This window comes from Cetorhinus maximus, chromosome 2 (assembly GCF_964194155.1).
Source record: "Cetorhinus maximus chromosome 2, sCetMax3.hap1.1, whole genome shotgun sequence".
Taxonomy (NCBI): Eukaryota; Metazoa; Chordata; class Chondrichthyes; order Lamniformes; family Cetorhinidae; genus Cetorhinus; species Cetorhinus maximus.
In genome coordinates, this window is record NC_135880.1 from 32505839 (window position 1) to 32525432 (window position 19594).

The 19594-nt window shown below is 43.5% G+C and overlaps 1 protein-coding gene and 1 pseudogene across 33 annotated transcripts in view; one reads left to right on the forward strand and one right to left on the reverse strand.

The window, feature by feature from the left end:
• The window catches only part of LOC144693046 (sorbin and SH3 domain-containing protein 2-like), a 486079-nt gene that overhangs the window by 293539 nt on the left and 172946 nt on the right, over nucleotides 1-19594 (reverse strand). The gene's annotated exons all lie outside the window — the stretch shown is intronic.
• LOC144689955 (small ribosomal subunit protein uS5 pseudogene) lies at nucleotides 3712-15113 on the forward strand (annotated as a pseudogene).

Below are 19594 nucleotides of genomic sequence, written 5' to 3' on the forward strand. Positions count from 1 at the left end.
GTGCCCACCATGGCACTGCTCACCTGACGACTTTCAACCTCGAAGGAGGGGGCAGAGATTCTACCAGTTTCGAAGCAAGTCAGAATTTTGCCGAATATCCTCCATGTTCCTGTTTCAGTCACTGTAAGCCCCAAGAAATTTCATTCCTCGGGTTGAGATTTTTAGCAAGCTTGGCACAGTATGAAGCTAATAGAGTATTTCTCAAAGTCAGTGAGCTGTTTTCAGTGTAAACTTCTATTTCTGTTACAAGGGAAATGAATTGAGTGCGGCCGAGTTTGAAAATGCTTCGACGTACTCCTATGTTTAATTCTACTGCTCATACCAGAGTGAACAAGAGTTAACTTTAAGGATTGTTGTCAAGGAGCTTTCACTGATCACATGAGAACAGTGTTTTGATTTTCTAGGTTTTCAGCCCCAGAAATCCAATGTATAATTGACGAGATCTTAGAAATGAATTATTTCTGAAACTCATTTTCAGCCCGTCAAGAGAAGTCCTTTTCTTTCCCAGTGCATAATGTTCTTGTACGGATTTAATTCTGTACATTTCTGCCTGCGCGAATGATAATAATTCTCAGCAGATGTTTATGGGATTGATGCTTGAAAATTAAAATGGTGCAAAATTTGATGGCTCTGGGGTTAAATGTACAGTGTGGAGTAGCACAAAGAGCAGAGAAGCTGTTGGTTTGACACCGGTGCGTGCATGGTGGGGGTCCCACAATTAGGCTCAATGAACTAGAAGGGGAAGATTAAAATTGTCTACAGTTTCAATGCCAATTGCTATCTAATCTCCCCTGCTGGGAAGCATGTATATATTTTTGCTTTCATACATCATGTGTGACCAGCACTGGGCTTGGCTATGATGATTTCTGCAGTTGAATAGCACATTGTGTGAGACTAGGCAACAGTGTCAAAGAATAAGAACAGGGGCAATAACCAGTTCAGCTACCATCGTCAGGCAAGGGAGGGAAAACTGAAAGAATAAAAGCAACATCCCAAGCTACCACACATAAGATGAATATGCAATCTCCCACGTAAATAACAGGTTGCACTATTGCATGTAATTATTAGCTTTATAGCTATTCCTTTTTAGCCCATGGCATCGATTCATGCTCTAGCACTATATCTTACTTCCAGGCTCACACAGTTCTACCGTTTTCATGAAGTAAACTTTTAAATACTTACACAAACATACACATCATCCTGACTATCATCCGCTGCCGACTCAAATTTCTGGAGCTTCCTCTCCAACATCACTGAGTTTGTCCCTAAAGCAGATGCTAACCACCACCTTGTCAAGGACAATTAAGGATGGACCACATATGCTGGCCTTGCCAGCAACACTCATATTTATCAATGAATAAAAAAAAAAATCACCACCTTACTTCCCGTTAGTGATCTTCATAACTATTTTAATTCTTTCATAGGATATTGGCGCTGCTGGGAAGGCCAGCATTTGTTGCTCATCCTTAACCATCCTTGAATGGAGTGGCTTGCTAGGCCATTTCAGAGGGCAGTTAAGAATCAACCTCATTGCTGTGGGCCTGGAGTCACATGTAAGTCAGACCAGGTAAAGACAGATTTCCTTCCCTAAAGGACATTAGTGAACCAGTCGGTTTTTTTTTTAAATAACCCAGGGTAGTTTTGATGGTCACCCATTACCGAGACGAGTTTTTCAAAAACAAAATGCTTAATTTACTTTTAATCAATTTATTATCTGAATTTAAGTTCCACCAGCTACCCATGTCCCCAGAGCCTGGATTACCACTCCAGCACCACCACACATCATACTGTCTATATACATAGAACACTCATTATATTGCTAATCCTATCCCTGTCATAAATCCATCTACTGATTATTGCTGCAGTATTTGGGTATAAAACGGATTTTATTTTGTGTATCTTGTTTTGCTGTCATCCAATATTTAGAGTGAAAATAGATTCTATGGCTTGTGATTTATTTATAGAATGGACACCACTTATCACACACGCCACTTTATAGACGCCATGTTTATCATGTTGCAACTGATGGTAGTAAAAGTTTGTTTGGAACAACAGAGGACGCATGTAAAACATTCACCTAGTAATAGCATCAAAACTGTAAGCTTCCACATGCTGCTTCTTGAGATTTGACCTGTGCAATGTTTTTCTCCTCATCAATACGCCTATTATATGTTAATGCAAAGCTGGCTCCTTTTCACAAAGAAATACCAAATGCAGAGTGATAAACCAGTGGATGTTCAGGTCACACAGAGATGTGACAGTCTTTACACGTGGCCAAACACACACACAAAAAAGCAAACAACAGTTCAAATTGTACCACCTAAAAAGAAAAAGGCAAGTGATCACAGAGAAGGTGGTGACAATAAAATAGGTATGCCTCTGGTATACCCTCACCCTTCCTATGCTGCAACACCAAAATACAGTGGAACAAAAGTAGTTCCATAAGAGCAGGAGACAATAACATGAACATCTGCAGAGACATTGCAATCTGCAGCACAAGCACAAAAATAAAAAATGAAAACTATTAGAGAATTATGAACAATATTTCTAATTTAATTGGCCAACAGGCCTATTAGTAGCAGGAGGTATAAGATTCGGTTGATTTCTTACTACAAGGGCAGAACTGACATTATGCAAATAACATCCGATGAAGGTCTAAAGCGAATAAAAATCATACCAGCAGTGCCCAGTTGGAATTGTAATAGGAATTCAGATAAAACCTGCAGAAACATTCAAACCAGCTTTGTCAAATAAAACTCAGCAGTAGGCGTAGAGGATGAACTTATATGAACCCTTGATCACCATGATTTTCTGAGTTTCTACGTTTTAATAATTGTAATGTCCACCAAATGCCTGCACTTCCATCACTAGTACTCCTGCTTACTGTTACTTCAATGGTAATTTAAGTGAGTTTTTTAATATTCTTTGATGGGATGCGGACTTTACTGGCAAGGCCAGCATTTGTCGCCTGTAGAGTAAAGGCTTAACATCAGAAGCACACATAATGCTGATGTAATAATGATGTCAGATCACATGACTGAGTAGTATGAGAGATCTGGAAGAAGGAGAAGCTCCAACCTCATGTAGAGGTCCAAATATGTAAATACTTGCTGTAAATAAAGAGTTTTAAGAAACTACAGCATACGTTGGTAGAAGAGGCAATCCCAAAATCCCCCATCTAAACCACATGAAGAAACATTGTGGCGGTGTGTAAAAGATCTAGTTGACCTTAAAAAGATATAGGGCTGGCAAGCAAAGAGATCCTTGAAGTCAGTACAAAAGAAAAAAATTATAAGACTCACCAAGACGTCAGAACATCATGGGAGCAGCAGATGCAAACAGATGCTGACGCGGAGACTGGGCAATAGTGAAGCAGCCAGCAGCAGCACAGAAGCAGGAACAATTCCAAGGCTCAACAGGAGCATGGAATCCACACTACCACTCCCAGAACCATTCCAGAGTGCAGAAAGCTCACAACAGATCCAGGACAACTGGAGAAGAAAGGTTCGCAAGGTACAGAACTGCTTCAGGATTACACAAAAAATATCGGGTCACTACATTACTTTATGCAGTAGGATCTATCGCTGACTATGTGATCGCAAGGTAAGGATTTGATGAGACTTCAACTTCATGAAGAAGCCCTGCAAGCCTTCAACTCTTATTTCAGCATCTGTTGGAATTTAATAATTGAGAGGCAAAATAAGAGAAAGCATGGATTTGTTCATGAACAATCTCTATAGGCTGGCAGGGAACTGCAATTATAGAATCTTAAAGGATGAGCTGATTCGTGATAGAATCGTAATCGCTGTCAAAGGCAAAACATTATCAGATCTCTTACAGACAAGAGAGGATTTAACACTTACTAAAAGCAGTGCAGATTGTGAGGCAAATGGAAATCAGGAAACACAATCGGGCATTGGTTCACAGGGAACGCAGTCCCGTGGAGAAGATCGAGTGAGACTATTCAGTTTGTAGGCCACAAAAGAGAAAGCACACCAAAACCTAATCCTGCCAACCACCATTTTGAAATGTCATCAGCGTGGCGAACAAACCACAAGTGAGAAGAATGTCCAGCAGGGGAGGTAGAACTGTGGAAAAGTAGGCCACTTCAAAACTGGTTTTATCACTCAAACGCTGACAATCTTTAGGGAAAAACTTTAAAATAGAGGCAGATACATGAAGCAGAAAACTACAAGAAAAGGAACTATACTTCCTCAGGGAGATACTGTAAACAAGTATTCGAGTGTTAAACTCAAAGTGGATGGACACACCAGAATTTAAACTAGACACGGGCAGGGGTTTCTTCATCTTTATCAGATGAAGTCAAATGGCTCAAACAGATTACACTGCAACCCTCATCTCTAAATTACAAGGTCCTGGTGGGACAACTTTAAAAGTGAAAAGCCAACTCACGGCAAAGTTGAAACATAAAGACTGAGAAATCCTCGAACCTCTCTGTCATTCAAAATCAAGAATGCCCTCTACTAAGCAGAAAGGCATGCCTAAAACTGAAATTAATCTATAAAGTGGACAAAGTTGCTGATGAGAACAACAGCAGTACGTTTCAAAATGAAATTCCAAAATGGTTTACAGGCCCAGGAAAACTAAAGGCCGAGTACCACATCACCCACCAATTTGCCTCTTTACCACTGAGGAAAGTCGGTCACCCACTCTTGGGCATTATCTCATCAATCACCATGCCAAAAAATTGGTGTTCAGGAATGGTTATGGTCTCAAAGCCAAATGGTTCTATAAGAATCTGTGTGGATTTAACTCAACTAAGTAAAACAATGGAACTTGAGATCCAGCTGATGGCTTCAGTTGATGAGAGCCTTGCAAAATTAGCCAAGAGTACTTAATTTACCAAATTGGATGCGAACATTGGATTTTGGCAGTTGCCTCTGGACAAAGAGTCCAGTTTGCTGACCACATTCATAACACCAGTCAGTCGTTATTGCTTCAACAGATTTCCCTTTGGAATAGCTTCTGCTTCAGATGCCTCACACTCTAGAAGACATGGAAGGAGTAATATGCCATATGGACGACAGACTTATACATGGGTGACCACCAGGCAGAGTAAAAGCACTAGGCAGGTAGTGCAGGAGTCCCCTGGGTCCATCTCCCTCTCCAACAGATTTTACGTTTTAGATATTGCTGGGGCAGATGGTTTCTCAGGGGAATTCAGCAAGAGCCAAGTCTATGGCACCACAAGTGGCTCAGCTGAACAGTAGGGGTTGGGAAAGAGTGGGAGAGCAATAGTGATCGGGGACTCTAGCGTAATGGAATAAATAGATGTTTCTATGGCGACAGACTTGACACCAGGATGGCATGTTGCCTCCATGGTGCCAGGGTCAAGGATGTCACTGAGCGGCTGCAGGACATTCTGAAGGGGGAGTGTGAACAGCCAGAGGTCGTGGTCCATTTCAGTACCAATAGCATGCATAAAAAGGGGGATGATGTCCTGCAAGCAGAATATAGGGAGCTAGAAAATAAATTAAAAAGCAGGACCAAGGTAGCAATCTCAGGATTACTCCCAGTGCTACGTACTAGCTAGATCAGGAATAGGAGAATAGACCAGATGAATGTGTGGCTGGAGAGATGGTGTAAAAGTGAGGGATTTAGATTCCTGAGGCTTTGGGACAGATTCTGGGGAAGATGGGACCTGTACAACCTGGATGGGTTGTACCCCAGGACCAATATCCTCACAGGAGTATTCGCTAGTACTGTGGGGGAGGGTTTAAACGAAATTGGCAGGGGATGGGAACCTGAGTGGGGAAAGATGGAAACAAAGATAGAAATGAAAGACAGGAAAGTAGACAGCAAAAGTGGAAGGCAGAGGAAAAAAGAACATGCAGCAAATAGCGCCATAGTACAAAAACATAGGTGTAAAAATGTTAAAAAGATAAGTCTAAAGGCATTGTATCTGAATGCATGGAGCACTCAATATAACGTAGATGAATTCACAGCACAAATAGATGCAAACAGGTACGATATGATTGCGATTACAGTGACATGGCCGCAGGATGACCAAGAGTGGGAACTCAATATCCAAGGGTATTCAATATTTAGGAAGGACCGGCAAAAAGGAAAAGAAGGTGGGGTGGTGTTGTTAGTTAAGGATGAAATCAGTGCAGTAGTGAGAAAGGATATTGGCTCAGAAAATCTAGATATAGAATCAGTCTGGGTGGAGCTAGGAAGCAATAAGAGGCAGAAAATATTACTGCAGCTTGGCCTCCAAACAGTAGTGGTAAGGTAGGGGATGACATTAAACAGGAAATTAGAGATGCATGTAACAAGAGTGCTACAGTTATCATGGGTGTAACTTTAATCTGCTTTTTAGACTGGGCAAACCAAATTAGGAATAATGCTGTGGTGGATGAATTCCTGGAGTGTCTATGAGATGGTTTTTTAGACAAGGAGCAATGAAGTCTTACTGGAGCTGTGCAGGGCCTTGGTGAGACCTTGCCTGGAGTATTATGTGCAGTTTTGGTCTCCTTACCCAAGAAGGGATATGCTTGCCCTAGAGGGAGTGCAGCGAAGGTTCACCAGACTGATTTCTGGGATGGCAGGATTCTCAAATGAGGAGAAATTGGGACAACTAGGCCTGTATTCACCGCAGTTTAGAAGAATTAGGGGGGATCTCATTCAAACATATAAAATTCTGACAGGGACGGACAGACTGGATGTAGGGATTAAAAACAAAAACAGAATTACCTGTAAAAACTCAGCAGGTCTGGCAGCATCGGCGGAGAAGAAAAGAGTTGACGTTTCGAGTCCTCATGACCTTTCAACAGAACTGAGTAATATTAGGAGAGGGGTGAAATATAAGCTGGTTTAAGGTGGGGGGTGGGGTGGGGGGAGAGAAGTTGGTTGGGGGGCGGTGGGGGGGTGTTGTAGAGACAAGCAAGCAGTGATATGAGCAGATAATCAAAAGATGTCACAGACAAAGGAACGAAGAGGTGTTGAAGGTGGTGATATTATCTAAACGAATGTGCTAATTAAGAATGGATGGCAGGACACTCAAGGTACAGCTCTAGTGGGGGTGGGGTGGAAAGACTAACAGGGCATTAAAGGTATAGATTTTAAAATAATGGAAAGAGGTGGGAAAAGAAAAATCTATATAAATTATTGGAAAAAACAAAAGGGAGGGGGAAGAAACGGAAAGGGGGTGGGGATGGAGGAGGGAGTTCTAGATCTAAAGTTGTTGAATTCAATATTCAGTCCGGAAGGCTGTAAAGTGCCTAGTCGGAAGATGAGGTGCTGTTCTTCCAGTTTGCGTTGGGCTTCACTGGAACGATGCAGCAAGCCAAGGACAGACATGTGGGTAAGAGAGCAGGGTGGGGTGTTAAAATGGCAAACGACAGGGAGGTTTGGGTCTTTCTTGCGGACAGACCGCAGCTGTTCTGCAAAGCGGTCGCCCAGTTTACGTTTGGTCTCTCCAATGTAGAGGAGACCACATTGGGAGCAACGAATGCAGTAGACTAAGTTAGGTGAAATGCAAGTGAAATGCTGCTTCACTTGAAAGGAATGTTTGGGCCCTTGGACGGTGAGGAGAGAGGAAGTGAAGGGGCGTGATGATGTTTCCTCTGGCTGGGGGGATCTAGAACAAGGAGCAAGGGGTCACAGTCTCAGGATACGGGGTCGGCCATTTAGGACTCAGATGAGGAGAAACTTCTTCACAGCGGGTAGTGAACCTGTGGAGTCCTCTACCGCAGAAGGCTGTGGAGGCCAAGTCACTGAATATATTTAAGAAGGATAAAAGCAAAAATCTGCGGATGCTGGAAACCCAAAACAAAAATAAAAATACCTGGAAAAACTCAGCAGGTCTGGCAGCATCTGCAGAGAGGAACACAGTTCACGTTTTGAGTCCGTATAACTCTTCAACAGAACTAAGGGAAAATAGAAAAGAGGTGAAATTTAAGCTGGTTTAAGTGGGGGCGGGACAGGTAGAGCTGGATAGAGGGCCAGTGATAGGTGGAGATAACCAAAAGATGTCATAGACAAAAGGACAAAGAGGTGTTGAAGCTGGTGATATTATCTAAGGAATGTGATAATAAAGGTACAGATAGCCCTAGTGGGGGTGGGGGGGAAGGGATCAAAATAGGCTAAAAGGTAGAGATAAAACAATTGATGGAAATACATTTAAAAATAATGGAAATAGGTGGGAAAAGAAAAATCTATATAAATTTTTGGAAAAAAGGGGGTGGGGGGGAAATCGGAAAGGGGGTGGGGATGGAGGAGAGTGTTCATGATCTAAAATTGTTGAACCCAGTATTCAGTCCAGAAGGCTGTAAAGTGCCTAGTCGGAAGATGAGGTGCTGTTCCTCCAGTTTGCGTTGAGCTTCACTGGAACATTGCAGCAGGCCAAGGACTGACATGTGGGCATGAAAGCAGGGTGGAGTGTTGAAATGGCAAGCGACAAGGAGGTCTGGGTGATGCTTGCGGACAGACCGAAGGTGTTCCGCAAAGCGGTCACCCAGTCTGCGTTTGGTCTCTCCAATGTAGAGGAAGCCGCATTGGGAGCAGCAAGTGCAGTAGACCAAATTAAGGGAAGTGCAAGTGAAATGCTGCTTCACTTGAAAGGAGTGTTTGGGCCCTTGGACGATGAGGAGAGGGGAAGTAAACGGGCAGGTGTTGCACCTTCTGTGGTTGCATGGGAAGGTGCCGTGGGAGGGGGTTGAGATGTAGGGGGTGATGGAGGAGTGGACCAGGGTGTCCCGGAGGGAACGATCCCATCACCATCTATCACTGGCCCTCTATCCAGCTCTACTTGTCCCACCCCCCTTCAAACCAGCTTCTATTTCACCTCTTTTCAATTTTTCCTTAGTTCTGCTGAAGAGTCATATGGACTCGAAACGTTAACTGTGTCCCTCTCCACAGATGCTGTCAGATCTGCTGAGTTTTTCCAGGTATTTTTATATTTAAGAAGGAAATAGATTTCTAGACACTAAAAGTGTCAAGGAGTATGAGTTGAGAGAGGAAGCATGGTGTTGAGATACAGGATCAGCTATGATCACATTGAATGGCGGAGCAGGCTCGAAGGGCCTATTGGCCCACTCCTGCTCCTATTTTCTATGTTTCTAGAACAAAAACTCAAACCCAATATCACCATGAATGACCACAGGAGGGTAAAACAATGTGAGGAAGAACACAGAAGCAACCAGGCTCAGAGCATACGAGTTACCAGTGCTGAAGCCTGGGGAGAGGGGATATGGGTTCAAGACCAAGAGAAGGAAGACACAGTCATTGAAAAAACTCCACAACCAAGATCGTACAGGATTGAGATAGACCATAAGGAGAAACTGCAGCACCTTAATATCCTTGGAAAGAAAGCTAATAGAAACTTGGGCTTACTATCCAAATCTTGAAGAGCCAGGACCTACAAGCTTTAGAGTCACCCAGGAGAAGAACACTCACACCAACTGAAGGGAGAATACAGAATAAGCTCTACACCAAAAAAGATCAGGACAAGGTCAGGGAAATTGATGAAAGCACCTTAAGAGACTAACCCTGTGATGTCTGAAATTTTGGGTTGGGGGGGGGGGGGGCGGGTAGGGGAGGTGTCATGATGTAAGTGGATGTAAATGTGATCGGGATAAAGACTTGGGGGAGATGTAGAGTAAAGGGTTAACATCAGAAGCGTACATGATGCTGATGTAATAATGATGTCAGACCACATGACTAAGAGAGAGAGAGAGAGAGAGAGAGACCTTAAAGGAGGAGAAACTCCAACCTCGTGTAGAAATCCAGATGTCTAAGTACTTTCCTTAAAACTATTGCTCTTTATTTAAGAAACAACACACTCATGCAGCATGCTTTGAGAGTACAGGCAACCCTGAAAACCTCTGTCTAGACCCCAACCACACAAAATATCGCCCATCTCCAACTGCTTTTGAACAGAGTGGCTTGCTAGGCCATTTCAGAGGCCCATTAAGAGTCAACCACGTTGCTGTGGGTCTGGAGTCACATGCAGGCCAGACCGGGTAAGGACGGCAATTTTCCTTCCCGACAGGGATTAAACGAACCAGATGGGTTTTTATATCCTAGATTTATTAACTGAATCCCACCAGCTGCTGTGGTGGGATTTGAACCCATGTCCCCAGAGCATTAGCCGGAGTCTCTGGGTTATGAGCCTAGTGACATTATAAATACACCACTGCCTCCCCCTAAAAATGTTACATAGTCCAATTTTAAAATTTACAAAACTCTATGCTTGTTCTATGAGCTAGTACGCACAACAACACAGATTGCCTCCTTTCACTGGCTCTTGGCAACACTAATTTTTCACTGGGTCCTCTCTAGCCCCCTGATCCATGTGTGAATTCTGGCTTCCTGTCAGTGGGGGCAAATTAGAGAAATATCCTGCGCGCGCCAGGTCTCCAAACAGGCAGCATTTGTAAAACTGTCAGTCATGAGCACAGAACAGGTGCAGCCTCAGCAGGGGGCATGGATGAGTTCAAGATAACACCGGGAGCAGCAGATCTCATTTACAGGCTTTTACAAATAGGATTTTTAAAACAAGGCCACTAATGAACACGGGCTACTTCAGCAGTGATCCTGTTAGATTCTTTTTCAAATTGTTGTGACACTCAGAACTCAAAATAAAAACAAAAGATTTGCTTCACTGTTCCTTTCCCATAAGCAACCATCAAACAAAGTGACTCTCCATTCGGTAATAATATGTACAGATGAGAGAGAGGTGTTTAAGCTTAAGGAATGGGACAAAGTTGCTACAGGCAAACTGTTTTAAGCAGTTTCAGAGTCTGGAATGACCGGACATAAGAAATGCAGGAGATTTAGGATAGCAAGCACAATGAACATTTTAGTAAGAGATGGGAGACTGTGGAAAGGGATGGAAGAGTGTGGAACGCAGTGGCAGAGTTTGGATAGAATTCTACCTGTCATCAGGGTTCCTGCCCCTCACTCCCCCCCCACAGTGAAAAAGCCAACGGTAAGCTGGTGAACCTGCCCTCTCTGGCAGGCTGCCATGCAGCTAAATAATACTCCCCTTCGGGGAGGCCATCCTGCATCTGAGAGCTGTCAGCCACTACTGGGGCGGAAGCAGGCTCCAGTGGAGATTTTCACTGGAGTCAAGTAGAGTGGCAAGTTGTTGGGGAGGGGTGGGGGATGAGGAGGTCGCCAATGGGCCCAGGGAGGCCTGAAAGGAGGTACCCACTACTTCCTACCAATAGCCCACGGAATGGAACTTAACCGGCTTCAAACTGAGCTCCACACTCCGCCTGCTGCAGGACAAATTGTGCCAGGGGTGGGAAGAGGCCCATAAGTGACCATTTTACAGCCCCCTGATGGCCTGCCAACACACCCTGGGGCCTTGGGAGGGAGGGGGGGTGGCGGGGAAAGAGTGTAAAATTCTGCCTTTTGTGACAAAAGTTAAGATGGTTTTAGCTTCAAAGACCAGGTTGTGCATCTTAATCCTACCCACAAAGCAGAATCCAGGTGGGTGAGCAGTTGAAAAAATAAACAGGTTACTTACCTCTCACACCCCAATCATTTTTAACTGCTTGCCATGTTAATTGCAGGTTTTGCTGTCAGATTAAGTGCTCAACTAAAGTAGCAGGAGACTTAAATATATGCAAATCAGGAACCTATTACATCAATTGGACCCAGATGATTTGGATTGGGTCCTGAACAGGGAAGCCAGCAGTTTTCCTGCTCAGGAAAAGTAGGTCTGCAGCCGCTCCGAAAGCAAAAACAGACCCTTCAAACCTAAAATTTCCCTTTGTCGTGACAGGGGAAGCAGGACTGTTCCTCCAGACCTCACAAGGAAAGTCAGGGCCTCTCTTGCCCCCAACTCTTACTCCCTTCCCTACCACTTTCCTGGAAGATAAGAGGCCATCTGATCTGCACCCACCCATTCTGGACAGCAAGTGGATCAACAACATTTAAATGACTCCCACCTTCTCTAACAGACAAAAAAAATCAACTCGATGAGGCAGGCAACCATTTGATACAATTGACTGGCTTGCGAGGCCACCTCATAGGATATTTAAGAGTCACCACATTGCTGAGGGTCTGGAGTCACATGTAGGCCAGACCAGGTAGAGACAGCAGTGAACCAAATGGTTTTTTTTAATGACAATTGACGATGGTTTTGCGGTTCCCATTAGGCGAGCTTTTAACTCCAGCTACCTTGGTGGGTTTTGGCGGGTGCATTAGTCTGGGTCTCTGGATTACTAGTCCAGCGACATTACCACTACACCGCCACCTCCTCCAAGTGGCAAACCACTTGGTGTTTAAATCCACCCCTAGGTTAGGTATGTGGTTGAAGGACCATGAGTTCAGGGACATGGGGATGAAAGCAAATGGAAAACAAGGTGGGCACCTGGAATTACATCTACCGTTTAACTACCAAGTACAAACCATGTGCTGGTTGGGCTTTTTCTGTGCAATATTGTAATGCTCCAACGATTAAGTCTCATGACCCTGAATGAGTAGGGGGAGGTGAGACAAGGAATTTGTATCATTGACTGTGTCAGAAGCCAAAAAGATGTCACACATGCATTTTTAAAGTTGCTAAACTGTCAGCATAACCATTCCGACATTACATCACTTCTTATTTAAAATCTGTGATTGACAGATTCAACCAAGTTACTTAAAAGGTCTGCACTCACTGGGCTAAGTTTGAATATCCCTTCATCTGCTTATATATAGGAATATAGGCTGAAAGGAGTCAAAGGTATTCACAAGGTGAACAAGTGCAGTTAGACATAAAGTGACAACAGGAGAAGCGAATGAAGCTGAAAATGACAGCAAACTAGTATTTTTAAAAAGCATACATAAATGGATTGTAAAGCTGCATTAGGGGTTATAGAAGTCAGTCAATAGATGCCAGTACCAAAATTATAGGGTTATGCTGCTGCTGGGCTGCACAAGCTAGCCTTGTAACGCTCAGCAGATATTCCACTACTGTTGCCAGCAGAATACAATCACAATGTGTTTCTGGGATAAATACAAAAACAAGGAACCTTCACCAACAAGCACAGTGGTCATTCCAGCTGGAGGAAGCCAACAGGCATTAGGCTGTCCTCTGATATCATGAGGAATGTTTGCTTGAAATCAGTTGTTAGCTAACAGTGCTTTAAAGGGACATTGTCATCCAGTAAGTGGCCTCTAAAGCCAATTCATATATTGGCAACAATGCAATTAGTGACAGGAATCTGGCATTGTCGTTTTAATGATGTTGGATGCTAAAATATCACAAAATGAAAACTGACAGTAAACTAAAATGAAAATCATAGAGGCAAAAGGTTTGCACTGCAGTAACTAGGTGCAGCGTGTCTCAGTATAAACACACTCTAGTTTCCAACATGGAAATCTTTGTAGCAGAGGTTTTAGAGGAAGGCCGCTCCTAGCTTTTAGGAATAGGAATAGACCATTTAGCCTCGCAACTATGTTCTGCTGTTGAATTAAAACATGACTGATCTGTAGGTTCTCCCTACTTACCTGCCTTGATTCTATAACCCTCAATACCTTTGGCCAACAAAAATCTCAATTTTTAAATTTTCAATTGACTTACCCTCAACAACTTTTGTTGCGGGGGGGGGGGGCGTAAAATAGTTTCAGATTTCTACTACCCTTTGTGCAAAGAAGTGCTTTGTAATGTCACCCTGAGTGGTGTGGTTCAACATTTAAGGTTTATACCTTTTTCATCTGGACTTCCCAACAAGAGGAAACAGTTTCTCTCTATCTAGCTATTGACCTTCACTGACGATCGAGGGACATGGCCTAAAAATTAGAGCTAGGTTTTCCAACAGTGAAGTTAGGAAATAGTAACTATACACGAAGGATGATAGAAGTTTGGAACCTCCATCTGCGAATGGCAGTTGATGCTAGGTCAACTGATAATTTGAGTTAACCAAAGGTAAAGGGATATGGTGCAAAGGCAGGAATATGGAGTTAGGTTACAGATCAAATCTCATTGAATGTCAGAACAAGCTCAAGGAGCTAAATGACCTACTCCTGTCCCTATGTTCCATTAAAGCAATAATGAACCTTTATTACTGTGACTGTATTTAGCTAATTGTCAGAGGTTTCTGGCTAATGGCATAGCCACACCAATTGGCAGCCTTTTGAACCTGGTTTTCACTAACGTTACAACTTTGCATAAACAAAGGGTGATCAATTGATTGATTGATAACACTCAGTGGTACATGCATTCTTCACAGAAAGTTACAATTGCTGTGCAACCACTTTGAATGTTTCTGGACTAATCAATAGCCACTTCAAAACAACCCTAGACTGAAAATTATCATCAAAAGGCGGACAACGCCGCTGGTGGGGGAGGTTTCCGCAGTGGCTTTGGCTTTGGTGGCTGTGGGCGGGGTCGAGGCCACGGTAGGAGATGTGGCAGAGGCCGTGGTGCTCATGGTGGAAAGGCTGAAGATAAGGAGTGGGTGCCAAGTAAGTATGCTTGGGCGTTTGGTAAAGGATATGAAGATCAAAACTCTGGAGGAAATTTACCTCTTCCCCCTTCCTATCAAGGAGTCTGAAATCATTGACTTCTTCCTGGGATCGACCTTGAAGGACGGGGTTCTCAGGGTCATGCCTGTATAGAAGCAACCCGTGCTGGTCAACGCACAAGGTTCAAGGCTTTTGTTGCTATTGGTGGCTACAACGGGCATGTTGTATGTCAAGGGTGTCAAGTCTTCCAAGGAAGTGACCACTGCCATTCGTGGAGCAATTATTCTGGCGAAGCTGTCAATCATCTCTGTAAGGAGGGGTTACTGGGGTAACAAAATTGGAAAGCCACACACCATACCATGCAAGGTGACTGGCCGTTGTGGTTCAGCCTTGGTACATCTTATCCCCAAGGTACTGGTATTGTCTCAGGTCCTGTACCCAAGAAACTGCTTCGATGGCTGGTATTGACAATTGCTACACCTCAGCCAGAGGCTGCACAGCCACACTGGGCAGCTTTGCTAAAGCTACTTTTGATGCCATCTCTAGGACCTACAGTTATCTGACCCCGGATCTGTGGAAAGAGACTGTGTTTACCAAGGCCCCACACCAGGAATTCACTGATCATCTGGCCAAGACCCACACCTGTGTGTCTGTCCAAAGGTCCCAGTTGGCTGTTGCTCCAGCAGCATAAAGTGTTTATACAAAGAATAAAATAAACCAGAATTTAAAGTAATACATACGACTTAACTGCTCCACGACTCTACAAGCTATAAATGGAATGAACAACATTGTCCTTTTCTCTTACTGTTTTTAAATAGTTTCCAAATAATAACGAAGGGCTCCCACTGACACTGCACCTCATTGAATCAATGAGTAGCTGAGCTATTTAGACAAAGGAGGCCCCAGCTTTCTCAGTCCCATGCTTACATAGCTAATCTCAGCTTGGGTGACTACTAGTAGAGATTCTCCAACAACCCTCTGCACTGAACCCCTATGTCCCTTCTCTCTTTCTCAGCAGTAAAAAGCCTCACGAAGACGACTTCAGAGGAGTAGGTGAGCACTGGCATGTGCAGCATCCCTTTCATGCACCAGCACCGTCCTTGGCACCCTGGGTGGGTTACTGAGTGAATTACAGGGGTTTGCACATAGCAATGCAGCCAGAACAGGACATGGTGGCAAGGACAGCCTAAGGGACGACTTGCTTAAAGGGCAAGACACTCTACCAGCTTTGCTGAGAGAGGTAGAGATATGGACTTCAGCTATGAAAAGAAAATTACTTGCATCATATAAGCAGTTACACCATGCAGTTTCAATACCAAGGCTGAAAATACGAAGGAGTCTGCTTTCAGCTTGAGTGACGTCCTCTCACACAGCATCACCACCCTTCAAGAAGTTACTCATCTCCTGCAGGCTGCTCTCCCACGGATCAGTGGGAATGATGAACTGCGGTCCCACAAGAGTGGCAGTGGGGTCAGCTCCTGTTACCATCTCTCTGGATGGCAGCAAGTCTGCTCCCTTGCCACCCTCTTATCCATCATGCAGTCAGAAGCCAGTTAGGATTTCTGACTCCATGATGGGTAAGAGGGTGAGAAAAGGGCCCAGCAGCAGTTGAAGTACTATAATCTGAGTTGGGCCTCCAGCAGTGTGAGCACCCAGCTGTTGGCAGCCATTGTCACCCCAACAAGTCTCCCAGGAAGAAGTAGTTTTGACAACAGCCTTTAAAACTGGCGCAGATTTGTATGATCCTCCTGAGATCAACACCCTGAGTGATAGCCCTTCCTATGAACAAAAGCTTCTGGCTATCTACTGGTGTCTTGATGGCTAAGCAAGTGCAGGCTATAATGTCTTTAGCATAACGGAAGTCAGCCACTACAGAACTCTCTCAAATTGAGTGTTGGGGAAGGAATTCATTCCTGTAGTGCCTCTTCTAGCATCAGTTGAGCAATTCCCCAGGAACACAGTAGTTCTAGAAGCACTGCTACATGGGCAAATTTCTCCACCTTGGTGTTAATGGGAAGTAAATGTGTTTCCTGGCCCTGCTAGATAGTTCATTGGGATTCTGCTTATGGACTCCAGCCTGCCTGATGTAGCACAGCCTCCTGATGCCAAGCTCAGTTCCATCCAGGAAAGTCTTATGGGATTGGCTTCAGGCACCTGGCCTATAGGCTCTGTGAGCTGGGGAATGCCAAGGAGCAGCACCCCAAAGCTGCTGTCTTCTCACAAATCCACCTTACTGCTCATTCTGATGACTGAGGCTGTTGCTCCAAACAAATGAAGTGAAAATGGCATCTGATGTGGGCATCGCTGGCAAAGCCAGCATTTGTTGCCTGTCCCTAACTGCCCTTTAACAGAGTAGCTTGCTCAGCCATTTCAGAGGACAGTTAAGAGTCAACCACATTGCTTTGGATCTGGAGTCACTGGTAAGGATGGCAGATTTCCTTCCCTATAGGACATTAGGGCTTTTGTGACAATTGAAGATAGTTTCATGGTCGCCATTACTGATACTAGATTTCAATTCCAGATTTTATTAACTGAATTTAAATTTCACCAACCAATTTGAACTCATGTCCCCAAGGGATTAGCCTGGGCTTCTGGATTACTACTCCAATGACATTATCACTGCGCCACCATCTTCCTCCTAAGGATTAAGGCAAAAGACATAGAACAAGCAAAACTCCAAGATGAAAATCACTTGGAGTGAAAATCATAACAACACACAGATCCCCTTAATCTGAATAGAGCTCCTAACGTGTCAGTCAGTGCCTAAAGCCAATCCCATCAGGTTTTACTCAGCAAGTTGGCCACTGGGCAAGTCTTTGGTGCCACCAGTAAAAAAAAAACCACACCAAAGGTCCCAATTATAGCAATCGGAACCCAATTTATATGCATTGCATTCATGAGAAACCTGTCTGCCTCTGGCAGGCATTTCAATCACCTCAACAAAGTGAATATTAAAGTTGCCAGAGAGATGAGCACTGGAACATGATAGCAAGTCCAGTCAATCAACTTTAAAAGTCCCTCTGTCTTATCCCTTTGGGTGGATGGGTTAAAATTGATCCCTATAAAAAGGTGACTTGCCTTAAAGCCACTTTGACTTTAAAAGTCAAAACTGAACTTTGGGGTTCATTCTATTATTTGGTCACCATGTAACCCTCCGTTGCAGTCAAACCAAGTTTACCTTTATTTCTTCAGGAACTGACCTTCAGAAGTTGTTATAGCTAAAACGATAGCGTTATTAAAAATTTATATTTTGAATGACATACCATGTACTCTCGGCAATTTATTAATTTTTAAAACACAGGTTCGAATAACATTTTTTGATTTGTATTTACCTCTTTGAAACTATAACCAACATAAGTGGACAATAATGTTACAGCAGGTTAGAAATAATTAATAGTAACTGTTGACTTTGGCTTAGAAAAGATATGTACAGTTATAATTTTAACTTTATAGCTTTGTTGTACCCTTGACCAAAGTTCAATATTTTTTTTAAAATGGGCACACATTCAATAATGCAGTATTCTGATGCACAAAGTAAAGAAAAACGATCAACGTTTTGGGCCCACTATCACGGACATAAACAACTTGACCCCAAAATCCCAGTCCGCTTGGGGCAGTGCCGAATCTCCATCCGTCCTCTGAGGAAGACACAACCCCTCATTTTGTGTTTCAGGGACATGATCATTATCATAATCAGGAGGTTCCCACACACCCAGTTACACCAACAGCAGTTAAAACTGCACGTAGTCGCTTCACTGGTTGACCAAGAGCTCCTTCCTAAGCCAAAGGCAATTTCAGAAAATCTCTTTTTCAGCTCTGAAGGGAGCTCTTGATCTTGATATCAAAGTTAAATGATCCCTTCTACAACTTCTGCTATTAACTGTATAATCATAGGAAAGGAATATGGAAAGTGGATTACTGGTATATTAGCAATGGGGTGGCGTTAGTGCAGTGTTTGATTTTTCTATTGACTCATTGAGGGAGTGTACCTGATAACTAATTAACCAGTACAGAAGACTTGTGACCGGGACTGGGCTGGTTTTATAAAGAAAAGATGTCTACTTTGAAGTCCCTGACACGGTCTAAACATGCAGCAGCCCATATGAACGTCCCCATTGGCCTAACAACAGCTTAACAGCACAGACGTGAAGGTCAGCAAATGCCCCATTTTGATTCTGAAATTTAGATTCAGGTAGATTAAAGCTGGACCCTTTTAACTGAGAGGTCTGAACGTAATGAAATCACAAGTGCAGTTGTCAACTTTCTCAATGATAGATATTGTACTTCTAATCATTTTGTCCATTTTTTTTTGTAATGGTAGCTGCTTAATAAATAATGTTTTCTTAATTCTCCCAGAATCTTCAAGAACTCATGCACACGTCTCACTCACCCTCTAGACTTTCTTCACGATAAGCTTGCACTTGTAGAGTGCCTGATCATGTTTTTAGGATGCCCTCAAACCTTTCACAACCAACTAGTATTCGTGTAGTGCAGTCACTGCTGTTATGTAAGCTTCTACACACAGTAAAGTCCCACTAAAGAGTAATTGGGATAAATAACTGAGAGCTTGTTTATTGGTGATATTGGTTTTGAGAAGAAACATGTGCCAGCACACTGGAAGAAATCTATAGTCTTCTTCAATAAAAATGTCATGGGATCTTTAAGAATTCCCTGAACCACCAGAATAGGGGTTCAGTTGGATATTGTTTCTTCCAAGAAACAATACCTCCAATGCTTCCCGAAACGTTATGCGCTGAAATGCAAGCGTGGAGCTTGAACACACACACAGTGGAGACAGAAAGACAGAAAGTGACACACCTTGGCACAGCTAGAAGGGGATGAGTGCTAGGTAAAGTAGGAGCTCCGGGTTCAAACCCCATCCAGGACTTGATGGCCAAGGAAGCTACCTTCATAATGCAGCCAAACAGATATCAACTTACAAAGCCTTCCAACACATGCCAATGGCAGGCAGTAAGAGTGAGAGAGATCCCTGATCAGCCATGTGATGGAAAGAAATTGGAGCCTCTACCATCACTACTTATAGCACCAGGCTACAACATGCATGTGAAAGCGTATGTTGCCACAGCATACATAATGATGTCACAAAGATTGGGAAAGCAAAATACATTCTCAACTTTGGTCCCCTTTTTCCTTTTTTTTTTGCATTTCAGGT